A 13,107-nucleotide genomic window follows, 5' to 3' on the forward strand; every position below is an offset into this window, starting at 1 on the left:
CAGCCTCATGCCAGAGAGAGCTTCTGCAGGCAGCAAATCCCCTTGGTCCATGCTCCCCAGAACATTCTACAAAAACAGAAGCAGTACCGGAGATGGGGGTGGACCTCAGACCAGATCGTGCGACCTCATGAGGTCCTTGTGAGAAACATTTTATCCCCATTTCACAGATGAAGACACTGACTCGCGGATGAGTCATGGAATTGGCCCAAAGTCATCCAGTTAATAAGAGGTGGAGCCAGGATTCAAAACCAGGCGTGTTCTTCGGAGCTGACGCCTGCCCCATGAGGGATGAGAGGCCAGGCCAATACTGCTGTCATCTCTCCCCTCTATCCTCCCTCTCTCTCTTGGACTTGTGCTCACCCCTCTTGCTCCACAAATCCGCCCGCTTCTCATCTCTGCTTCTCTCTGCAGACTGGCTTCCTCTGCTGAGCTCTCGGTCCCTGCACCCCTGTGACCTCAGCTGACATCTAGCTCTGGCTGATTGTGGTCCAACCCTGGCCCAGACACATCCATGAAGTTGCAAATGTCTCCCAACAGCCAACGGCGTCAGCATTTCCATGTCATAACCCTAAAATGCCCAGCAGACAGTATCTGGCTGGCCCAAGGGAATGAGGTCACCTGGTAACCGAGAGAGCTGCACAGGCCCATTCCTGTGGCAGGTCTCTGGATGGGAGTGGATACTTCTAGAAGCCTAGGAATAAGGAGATGGTTTCTTACAGCTCCATTACACATCCAAGCACTGGATCTGACAGCTCCAAGCCTCTAGGGCTCTTTGACTCATTTTGCTCCTCTCGAGCCACCATGTGCTCTTTCACTCATTCAGTAAATATTTGCTGAGCACCTGCTAAGGGCCAGGCTATGCTCGGTGCTGGGGGTACAGTGGTAAACAACGCAGGCACGGTCCTTCCCTGTATGGAGCTTCTGTTCCTAGTGGGCAGACAGACCCTAAACCAATACATAAATGACAATGAGAGGTCACTTCAGTGGGACCTGTTCTCTGAATGAGATAAACAGAGGATGTGTGGGAGAGTAACTGAGGGTGTGGGGGAGGGAAATTGGGGAGTGGCCTCCTGCAGAAAAGATGTCCTACAGGAGTTAGCATCAGAACTGAGACCTGTGCTTGGGGACCTAGAGGCCGCCAGGACAAAAGGGTAGAAAGGAAAGACCTGGCTGTGCTTGAGAAATGCAGAGGCTTCCAGCTGGGCTGGGGTGGATGCCTGGGGAGAGAGGCCTTCCTATACCTGACACCCAAAGGAGTTTTCTCTCCAAGCCCAGGATTCCACAGCTCAACAACCTACTTGAATTCTTCAATGCATTTGTCACTATGTGCAATTATGTTCCAGTTTGCCTCTTTTTTAGTGTCTGTTTCCTCCATGAAGTTCTAAGTGCCACGAAGCCAGGGATCTTCTCCATTTTCTCTCCATAATACCCTCTGCCTAGAAAGACACACAGAATGGATGAGAAAATGAATGAGAGAGAGAAGCGCAAGCCATTGGAAAAGGATCTTGTCTAGGGATGGGTTGGAGCCCAGGCTGAAACAAACATTCCCCACGCAGGCTCAGGGGTGCTGGGCAGCAGCTGGGCCCACAGTGGTCTCTTTCCTTCCTTCCTTTGTTGTGCATTATCCAGAAATAAAGCGGTGTTGATACGGTGCTTTCAGTGATCACGGGAAACGGCCTCTCACTATCCTGCCTGCCCATTGTTTGTTCCAGGTAGAAGTACTCATCCAAGAACACACCCGGCACATGCTCACAAAGAAAAGGATGGCTCCCCTGGCTGTCCCTGCAAGGGTAGACACTGGAAATCAACAACTGGCAAGTTCTGAAAGGAGCTTAATGGTCCCCCAGCAGCCTGTGCTCCTGCCGTGCTGGAATCGAAGTATCTATTCTCCTCTTATATGCAGTGGTATCTGGAAGGCTTTGACTTGTTTTCCATTGTAGGAATTGCACTTGTTGGCCCCAGATGCTGGGAAAATAGCAACACCTGTGTTAAAATGGCAAGGAGATCTTGACAGCAAAAGCTTCACCTTTGTGATTAAAAAAAACACAAAAATTTAAGGTTATGTACCCAAATCATGTGCTCCAGAGAGTATAACATCAAGAGGCTCAGTGCAAGCTATTAAAATAATGGGGAAAAGAATGAGGAGACGACTAACTTCTCCCTATAACTAAAATAAAATTAAAAATGGATTAAAGAGTTAAATACTCAATGAAAAATAGAAAAGCATTAGTAAATATTTCTCTAACTAGAGATGAGAAAAATCTTATTAGCCATAGTAGCCACAAAACCTAGGAAGAAACCGTAAGAGAAAATACTGATATAATTTACACAGAAAAGATAAGATCCTGGCTGTAAAATATAATAAGATTAAAGAGTAAGCCTCCAACCAGGACAAAATATATTTGACATGGATATAAATAGTAACTTTAACATGAAGGAATCTTTTACAAATAAAGAAGATGATGCCCCCCAACCACAGAAAAATGAGCAAATAATATGAACAGGCAATTTACAAAAAGAGAAATCTAAATGACCAAAGATCTTTTAGAAAATAATCTACATAACAAATAATCAAAGAAATAAAAATTAACAAAATAATCAGCTACAATATTTTAGCTATTTAAATTGGTAGTGATTTTTTTTTATTTTATTTTTTTTAAGAGATTGGGGGCGGTCTCACTCACCCAGGCTGGAGTGCAGTGGCACAATCATCATTCACTTCAGCCTGAAACTCCTGGGCTTAAGCGATCCTCCCACCTCAGCCTCTTGAGTAGCTGAGACCACAGCAGTAAGCCATCATACCAGGCTAATTTATGTATTATTTATTTATTTATTTATTTATTTATTTATTTATTTAGTAGAGACAGAGTCTTGCTTTGTTGCCTAGGCTGGTCTCAAACTTCTGGCCTCAAGCAGTCCTGCCACCTCAACCTCCCAAAGTGCTGAGATTACAGGTGTGAGCCATTACACCCAGCTGGCCATAATTTTTTTAAAGTAATAATACTCCATGTTGATATCATGAGGTGGAATAGACAATTACATGTACTGCTAGGAGAGAATGTAATAGCCACATCATTGAGGAGGCCAATTTTCATTGAAACCCTAATTTTTAAGCCCACACCTGTGGTAGACAGAATAACAGCCTCTCAAAGATGCTCACATTCTAATCTCCAGAAGCTGTGAGTATGTTAAATTATATTCAAAAGGCAATCAAAGCAGCAGATGAAATTAACTTTGCTAATCAGCTGACCTTAAAATAAGAAGATTATCCTGGATTGACCGGGTGGGCCCAATATAATCCCAAGGGTTCTTAAAAGTGGAAGGGGGAGGCGGAAGGGTACTATCAGAATGATGGGATGTGGGAAGGACTGGCCCAGCCGTGGCTGACTTTGAAGATGGAGGAAGAGGCTGTGAGCCTAGGAATTGCAGGCAGCCTCTAGAAGCTGAAAAAGGAAGGAAACAGAGTCTCCCCTAGAACCTACAAAACGAACACAGCCTGCCACACCTTGATTTTAGCCCAGTGAGATCTATTTTAGACATTGGACCTCCTGAATTGTAACATAATAAATTGATGTCGTTTTAAGCCACTAAATTTTCTATTGCATGGCAACCACAGAAAACTAATACGGTACCCTTCCCCTAACAAAAAAAATAGGATCTCTAGTTATTTCTTCTATTAGAAATATTCTAAAATGTGATGAAAAATCACTGTGATTTTTAATCATAATGGGATGTGGGAAGGACTCAATCATAATCATAATCATTATTATAATCATCATAAAATCATTATGATTTTAATCATAATGATTTTAATGGCTGCATAGTATTCTGTGTTGTGGGTATATGTAATTTCTTTTCATGGGAAGATTTCTGACATATCAGTTTAAAGGCAAGTTACAAGACAATATATACAGTAGCCTACAATCTTTGAAAAACTAGACATCTTTAACATATGTATGCCAAGATATTTGCCATGCTCATTGGGTGGTAGGACTAAAAATTATTTTTCTTTTTGTGATTATATTTTTCAAGTATCCAGCATAAAGCCTATATGAGCTAAGCAATTTTGAAGAGAGTATTATAAAAGTATATTATAGCACATTCATATGATGAAATAACATGCCACCGTTTAAAAAAATAATCAGCCAGGCGCGGTGGCTCATGCCTGTAATCCTAGCACTTTGGGAGGCCAAGGCGGTCAGATCACAAGGTCAGGAGATCAAGACTATTCTGGCTAACACGATGAAACCCCGTCTCTACTAAAAATACAAAAAATTAGCCGGGCGTGGTGGCAGGCGCTTGTAGTCCCAGCTACTCGGGAGGCTGAGGCAGGAGAATGGCATGAACCCGGGAGGTGGAGCTTTCAGTGAGTCAAGATCTTGCCACTGCACTCCAGCCTGGGCGACAGAGCGAGACTCCATCTCAAAGAAAAATAAATAAATAAATAATCAATTGTAGAAGGATATTTCATGGTACTGGAAACTATTAATGACATATTACTAATTGAGAATGTTTCCATGATGGTAAATATGTCATGATCCATATTGAGTTTAAAAGAAAAATACCCATATACGCAGAAAAAAGGTTGACTGGAAATACACCAAAATATTACCGGTGATGGGACTATGAGAGGTTTTGATTGTCTGTATAGGTTTTCTGTAATTGGAAGCACATGGGTAATTTTTGTTGCTGCCAATGTTTTCAGAAAGCACTTGGCACTGGTCTCCTGGACAGAGGTCCCGAGTGGCCACCTGGTAGTCACAGCTACAAGCTCAGGGGAGCCCTTCCTGCCTCCCTGGTGGACACATTCCACCCTTGGGGATGGCATGCACCAGCCCAGCAGAGGCCAAGGGCCTGGCACAGAGGACACAAATTCTGATTGTGAGAGTCTGCTTTTCACGTAAGGTGCCTTCTGTGGACCATTTTTCCTAATGCTTTTCTTCCTCAAATGCCTGGCACCCCTCAACTGTGAGCTCACATGGATGAGCAGTGCATCCAAGAATATTCTGGAAGCTCCATTCCAGGGCAGCCCGACTGGGCAAACTCCTCTCAGAAGCCCCAACATCAACACCTTCTGTTCTCTTTGGGATCGATCAGCTGCCCCAGAGAAGAATCCTCCCAACTCCCAGAGGGAGGGAGTCCTGGAGCCCAGTAGGAGGACCAGGCTGGGGCTCTAGTGTTTCCTATGCAAAATTTCACTTCCTTCCTCTTTTCCATCCAGTGCCCCCTCTGCCCCTCTATCTATGGATGCTCAGCTCTGGTTTTTCTCAGAGATGGCATAAAGAGGATCTCCCTGCCTCCGAAGTCATTCTTAAGTCATCCTTGAACAGACACATATTTTCAGTTGCATCATCACCATCCAGAGGCAGTGCCCCTGTTTCCTGGGGCCTTCAGAGCCTGCAGCGCCGATGGGCAGCTCTGGATGTCCCCACTCTCACCCAAGGCTCCCTTAGGGTACGCATCCTTGGGTTTGCAGAAAGCATCACCCTCCCTATCTGCTTTCTACCTTACACAGGCTGTTGCTCTTCTCACCCCACCTCTTACGTGCCCTTATGGTGTTACATATGCCCACATCTCCATGGACCGTTTTTGGGTGGATTAGAGGAAGATGATAAGCATGAAATGTGCATGTTCAATCCAGTCTCCTTAACCAGAAGTCCAAGTTCTGAACGGATACTGACTTTATTAAACTTCGCATCAGTGACATGGAGTGTGTAGGAATTATTACTATTCTCTCCATTTACCATTGAGAAAAGTGGAATCACAGGAGAGTTGTGTAATTTACTAATTTCTCAGCTGGGGGATTCTGGGCTGAAGTCATACAGAATTCTAGGAGAAAGGTTTTGTGCATTGCTTGGAAGTATGCAGAGAGGAGAACATGGGTGGAGAGAAGATGTCAGACCAGGGACCGGCCCATGCAAGGTATGTGAGCAGGGTGGCAGAGCTGGGAACCACGGGAAGACCGCAGTGCTCAATTCTAGATTTTACGGAAGGGCTAACCACGCCTACTTCTGTGCACCAGGAGGAATCTGACTTACAAGACACATGGGATGTTTCCACGTCCACTTTGCTCCTGCATCAAGGCTGCCATCCTCACCCCTCCTGGTACTGGGGTTTGAGCTTGGGGAGCTGACTTTCTGAATGGGCTGTACCTCTCCAGCCCCAGCCTGAGCCCAGGCTGGGCTCCAGGAAATCTCTTTCAGCAGAGAAGACCAATGGGGAAGTGACCAGTGGCTGAGCTGAGAGAAGGTCACACATGTGGGACACTCCGTGGGAGGGAGACTCTGCAACCCCATCTTCCGGACAATCCCATGGAAATCTCAAGCCCATGTAACCCTGATCATCGGGCCATGCTTGGGGGAGATCAGATAAAGGGCCGCTTGTGGGTTCCCAGGATACAGGACAGTGTCTTCCTAATTGAGTGACAGGTCCAGCAGGCCAGGCTGAGCTGAGATGGGCCTCGTGCTCATTCCCATCTCCCAGAGCAGCAGAGGCCATCTGATCCCTGGGGGTCTAGGTGATAGTCAAGCACCAAGGGGATTTGGCAGTCCCAGTGCAAACACCAGGAGATGCCAACATTACTCAGCAAGAGCTACCTTTCAGGCCGGCCTGGAGAGCGGCCAAGTAACCAGGGGCAACCAGGGACTCCACCCCAGGTTTGAACTTTTCCAGAGGTTTGGTTTGCAAGTCAGAGGTGGAAATCCATGTGGGAATGCAGGCTGGTCCCTCCTCCCATACTCAGCCCAATCCATCGTCACCTAGGCAGGTGGCTACAAGCCTCTTTCCACCACCTTCCTAGCACCCTCCGCTCTGTGCTGAGAAGAACTACGGAGGCAGAGGTTCTGGGGCAGGCCCGGTCCTGCTGGTAGGATCTAGCCAGAAGCTGGGTTCACAGTGTTCCTTATGTCAAGCAGCAGTGGCAAAAGTTGCACTCACAGGTGTCAACTGCGAAGCCAGGCTTCTCCTCACCTGGGCTTAAGGAATGTTCTGGAAAGTGATGTGGGTGGTCTTCAAAGTGAACCCCTACTCCAGTGTTACCAAGCTTAGAGGCCATGTTACTTTCCTACTGTCTCATCTTAGCACTTCATGGGGACTCCAATAAGCAGGACTGAAGGTTCTAAACCTCCAAAACCCCTGTCAAAGCTGCAGCATTGCAAATCAGCTCGCATGCCCAGCAACCAAGCCTGTCTGCCTTTTGCACACAGCATCCTTGATGCAGAGTGTGAACACCCACATGGGATATGGCCTCGATCTAGGGGCACATACCCTCACATGCTGTGCCTTCGGGGGAAAGACAGAGCTGAAGACGCCCATATTTTTTAAATTTACATTTCCATTGTTTAATCTTCAATTCTGATCTGAGTTGAGAAATTCTAAATCAATTAGGATTGCCTTCTTTTCGTTCCTAAAAATAGATTCTGTTTCAAAGATCAAATAGAGAACTTGAGGAGAGAAATATTTTGGATTTTCAGAGTACTCATCTTAACTTCCACAGGCTGCTTTATAAAAGTACTTGATTAAAGGAACAGAAAAAAGAATAAAACAATGTAGGATTTTGGTGCATTAGAGAGTGCACTGCAGCATCAGCTTAGGATATTCTGCCAGTTTAAAAAGTATTCATACTCCCCCTTTCTCTGCTTGGCAAACTCCTATTCATCCCTTCATACCCTAACTCAAATGCCCTATCATCTGTGGAATATTTTCTGACCACACTGTCCATTTTCATCTCTAGAAACAATTAATGCTTTTTATGTGATGCAACCACACAGCTCTTAGTATGTAATCTCTTTGTAGTTTGTATTTTAATCTGCTATGTATAAAAATTCACATCTGTAAAATGCCTGTCTTCCAAACTCACAAAGGCAGAGACTAAGCCTTATAAGGTTCACAGTGATTGTAAAAAAGTGTTGAAAATTCACATGCCACCCCTGCAAAGGCTTCCCAGACTCCCCGGGCAGCAGGAAAATCTACAGACAAGTGATTTAGACTTCTCCCCTCACCACCCACGGCCCACCATGGGTAGTGCGCAGTGGATCTCACTCCTTCCCTTAGGTTATGTAAAAGTCAAAAACGAATTAAAATCCTTCTCTGTAATCCTCTCATAAGATGTATGAAGAAGGCTATCTGCATTCTTTCCTTCTAGCAAATGAGCTTTAAGAATCAGTTGTGGCCGGGTGCGGTGGCTTACACCTGTAATCCCAACACTTTGGGAGGTGGAGGTGGGCAGATCACTTGAGGTCAGGAGTTCAAAACCAGCCTGCCCAACACGGTGAAACCCCGTCTCTAATGAAAATACAAAAATTAGCCAGACATGATGGCACACATCTGTAATCCCAGCTACTCGGGAGGCTGAGGCAGGAGAATTGCTTGAACCCAGGGGGCAGAGGTTGCAGTGAGCCGAGATTGCACCAGTGCACTCCAGCCTCGGTGACAGAATGAGACTCCATCTCAAAAAAAAAGAATCAGTTGTATCTTGTGCAGACCATTGTGTGGCATATACCTCAACTGTGGTCAGGTCAACCCTGCACTGACTCCAGGCAGGGAGCCCCAACCTCAGGGTCCTGGGAGAGGTGGGACTGCAGGCTCTGGAGCCAGAATGCTGGGGTCCAAATTCTAACTCTACTACTTCTAAGCTGTGGGACCTCAGGTAAGTGACTTGATGTCTTGAAGCCTCAATTTTCTTATCTGTGAAATGGGCACAATTAACATTAGCAAATTTAGAGAATTATGATAAGAAATAACTGAGATCAAGTGTAAAGTGTTTAGAACACAGTAGATGAATCATAATGACAGCTTAATAATGCTAGTTTTTTTTTCTGTTATGAAAAGTATCAGTATAAATCCTATTCCCTCTCTTCCCTGAGCACTTAGAGAAAAGAGAAGTTCCCGAGAAGGTAGTGGTGTTTTTCCAGGCTCTCTGCTGTCCAGACTCTCTGCTGTTTCTTTCTTATCGCTGTGTTCGGTGGGAGAGACTGTCAGCCAGTTGGCTCCGATTAAGGAGAAGGAGAGAGGAATGCCCCCCCAGCCACCCCCCACACACACACATACCACCATCACCTGTGTTACTCACATGACTTCCCTCTCTCCCTTCCCTTTAGGGCTAGAAGGGGGCCGCAGTGTAGAGACAGCATAGGTAAGAGACACAGTACTTTGGAATGGCGAGTCATGCATTCTTAAATACATAAGGCCTGGGTGGAATGAAAAAGAATTTAGGACTAAGAGAAAGGAAGTCTCTCTCCAAGAAAGGCTCAGCTGGCGCACCCCACCCCTGGCATCTTGGTGGCCATGACCCTACCTGGCTCCAGCCCATGGCTGCCTGCAGGTCGGTGCTCCTCCATCTCTGAATGCCCAGGTCTTGCCAGCCCACTGCCTAGAACACCATGGGAGAGTAATTGTTGAATATCTGAAGGTAACTAGACTTCAACAAGCTCATTTGGGGCCATGTTTAACCTAAAGGCAAGACTGGTAAGAGATTGATAACAGATCACTGGCAATTGAAGTTTAAAATCCAATTTTAAAGTTTAGTTAGATGAAGGGATACAGACGTTGAATCATCTTTAAATAGTATAGGAGAGAGAAGTAATATAGAATAGCATTTTTAGATATTTTCCCATTTTAAAATGAGAAATCATTTGAGGGAATCATAATATTAATAAAACCAGCAATAATAATAGAAATAAAGTTTTATTAAACAATTGCTTTATTGTATAATAGCTGTTATTGAATGTTTATTAAAAAGTAACTTTTACTGAAGGTGACAATGTGTTGAGGGCCTCTTTAAATCTTTACAACAACCCTGTAAAGGAGATACTGTTGTCCCCATTTTACAGAAGGCCAGGTTGACGTTTACAAAGACTAAGCAACTCGGCCGGGCGCGGTGGCTCACTCCTGTAATCCCAGCACTTTGGGAGGCTGAGGTGGGTGGATCACAAGGTCAGGAGATCGAGACCATCCTGGCTAACAAGGTGAAACTTCGTCTCTACTAAAAATACAAAAACTTAGCTGGGCGTGGTGGCGGGCGCCTGTAGTCCCAGCTACTCGGGAGGCTGAGGGAGGAGAATGGCATGAACCTGTGAGGCGGAGCTTGCAGTGAGCTGAGATTGCACCACTGCACTCCAACCTGGGTGACAGAGAGAGATTCCATCTCAAAAAAAAAAAAAAGAAAAAAAAGAAAGACTAAGCAACTCATTCACAGAGCTCATGGATGGCTCATGGAGGCAGTACAGTCTGACTGTAGATGCTATAGAAAATAGATACCTGAACTAATATAATTCTGCAAGTGGGTATGGACTTCCTATTATGTTCTCAACTTCTCCTGTAGGAACACTGGAGTAGAAATGTGGTTCTCCCTTCTGAGAGTTTATAACCTAGTTCTGATGCCAGAACCCATGCATTAAATTATTCAGCAGCCAAATGAGAATTAAGTTCGAAATGCAAGAGAAAAAATAAATGAAAAAGTACAGCTACGGTTTTCTTATCTGCTACAGATATTGTATTGTCTTGACCCCTTCTATGTTGACATCTAACCATTTCAGCTCTAAGGCTACTTCCATGGTAACATGCAGTGTGGCCTTGGCCAAGCCCCATCACTGCTGAACCTCAGGCTTCTTAGCTATAATTCACTCTCCAAGCTTTCATTAAAGGTGCAGAGTTTACAAAGTCCTTTGCCATCACACACGGAGGCTTCAACAACGAGTGGGACCAGGCTAACCACGTTCTTGCCTTGAAGATGTTCCCGATTTGTAGATTGAAAGGGTTAAACCAGCATGAAGCACAGAATGTATAGGGGGTACAATTGTTGCTGGCTGTTGTTTTTAGTGAAGAAGTGGTAACATTATCAGAATTCCAATGGAAGACCCTTGAGAGATGCCTAGAGATGCCTGCAGTGCCGGTGGTCATGAGGATGATTGTGTCAACGTTTGGCAGGGGCATCTTTGTTTTGAAGATTTCACGGTGCTAAAGAAGTTAATGTGTAAATTAAAATCAATTATCTTCAGATAATTGCTTCTGCCTCCATCTTTCTCATTCTTATTCTCCTCTTTATTCCCTCAGCCTTGAAGGCCTACAGCTTGGAACGATGGCATATGAGATTGAAAGTAAAGTGGCGTGCTCCTCAGACCACAATGAAGGGCTAAATCATGTGCTCGGATCAATCAAGAGACATGAGGCCTTAGTCCCTGATTCTCATGCCACTACTACCCTTTCTCAACATCATTCCTTTGAGTTCTTTTTCCTAGAGAAGGACCTAAAATCTTTTTTTGACAGACCCCACCCAACTATCAATGGAAGTTATCCTGGGTAAGAGTACAGCTCTTGTGCTAAGGACTTTATGGGCACTTCCCAGCTGTGTGACCTTGAGTTAGTCACTTTCCCTCTCTGAGACTTAGGTTTTTCATCTATAAAATTGGGTAATATTAAGCTACCTCAAAGGGGGCTGTTATGAGGATTGAATTAGAAAACAGTCCCTGTTACATGACTATGAAGGAAAGCTATTGATACCATTGTGCTTTAGGCTACACTGGTTCTTAAAAAACTTGTAACCCAAATATAACCAGGCCAGAGGTCCAGTCTCTGTGTAGAGTAGCTTTTGAATAAACAATAGGTTGGCAGCCAAAAGTAATTCTTAAAATCTTTTCTGAAACATCCTATAGACCATTGAAGGAGGTGTAATTCACATTCTATAGCAAAATATTTTAAAAGCGTCGTTCCCTATTTACTCCCCTCTCAACCTTCAAGCTGTCCCATAGCTTCCCCTTAAGACTTTCTCCTTCTCTCCTATTTCCACTTAAGGCACCATGCAGCCTATGGTCTCTTTGTTTTGCCTGTCCCCTGACTTCCTGCTCTACCTTTCTTCCTTCTGGCAGTCCATTCCCATTCCTGAATACAGTGCCTTACCTAGGCCATTAGGGGTCCTTCCAATTCTGCAGTTCTTTCTACTCATGATCCTGCCCAACAGACAGAAGGTCTGAGACCATGCAGGAAGATTGTGAGTCCTACTGAGAAGGTCAGGTGTGTGCACAGGCTGCAAATACTGCTACAATACTTAGATCCACTAAATTACACATAAATAATTTGAATTGCTTTTAGAGCGATGTGCAAAACAGAGGACACTCTTTGTTGCCAGCAAGGGCTTCAAGTTTTGAATGCTTACCTAGCTTCTTACCTGGAGAACTGTCCTGGACCACACACCCTTTTGGCCCACCTGGCATCAGGTTAGAAAGAGGCCAGCAAATCCCATGAAAGGCCTTCTGAGCCTTGAAGTCTCCACTGGGAGGGAGGAAAGAGGAAAAACCCTTCTCCACCAAAGCCAACTGTCTACTCCTTTCCCATGGCCTTGCCCTGTTTGGCCTTCTGATGAAGGTGGCACCTCTCATTCTACGGCCACGGGTGCCAAGAGCTCAAGAGATAAGAGAACGTTTACTCAAAGGAGAAAACTACCTTCTGCTCATTGCTCTACTTGCATTGAAAGTTCCATTCCCTGCTAGAATGTCCTCGTTAGATGTTTTCAAGGCCTTTGTTTTGTCCTCGACTTCAGGGTGAATGGAAGAGAAATGTTGAAGAAAAGGTATGTAGATCAAAGTCCAACCCAGCCTGCCGTGGACATTTGCTAGACAGAGTTCTTGGTATCTGGAATGGGCACAGCGTCCACCGCAACCTCTAAACCTTAACTCAAGAGCCAAGAGCATCACCTCATTTGGATCTGAGCAGAATCCCATCAGCAGTTCCCTCCGAGGAAGGCCCATCACTCAGCAAGCCGCTCCCAGGGTCTTCAGTCCCCATTAGTATTTAATGTTATTCCTATGGTAAGCGATAGCTGGGTTCAGCTCTTTTGGAATGGGTCTGGGTTTAGTTTGCCCGTGGAAAAGGATGCATTAGTGAGATTAAATGGGGCTTGTCATGCCAGCACATGTCACTGGAGCTGCTACAGACAATAACGACAGCAGGAAATGATCTTTCGCAAATGATGAATTCGTGTCTAGATTTGACTGTGCTTTTTTGTAAAGGTGTGTGGGGGGTCACAGCTTCACACAGTCCGAACGGGTTTACCGACAGGCTGCCAGCTCTAGAGTCTTGCAGTAGATCGGGTGAATGTGCTTGGTTAAATGC

This window comes from Nomascus leucogenys, chromosome 22a, assembly GCF_006542625.1.
Source record: "Nomascus leucogenys isolate Asia chromosome 22a, Asia_NLE_v1, whole genome shotgun sequence".
NCBI lineage: Eukaryota > Metazoa > Chordata > Mammalia > Primates > Hylobatidae > Nomascus > Nomascus leucogenys.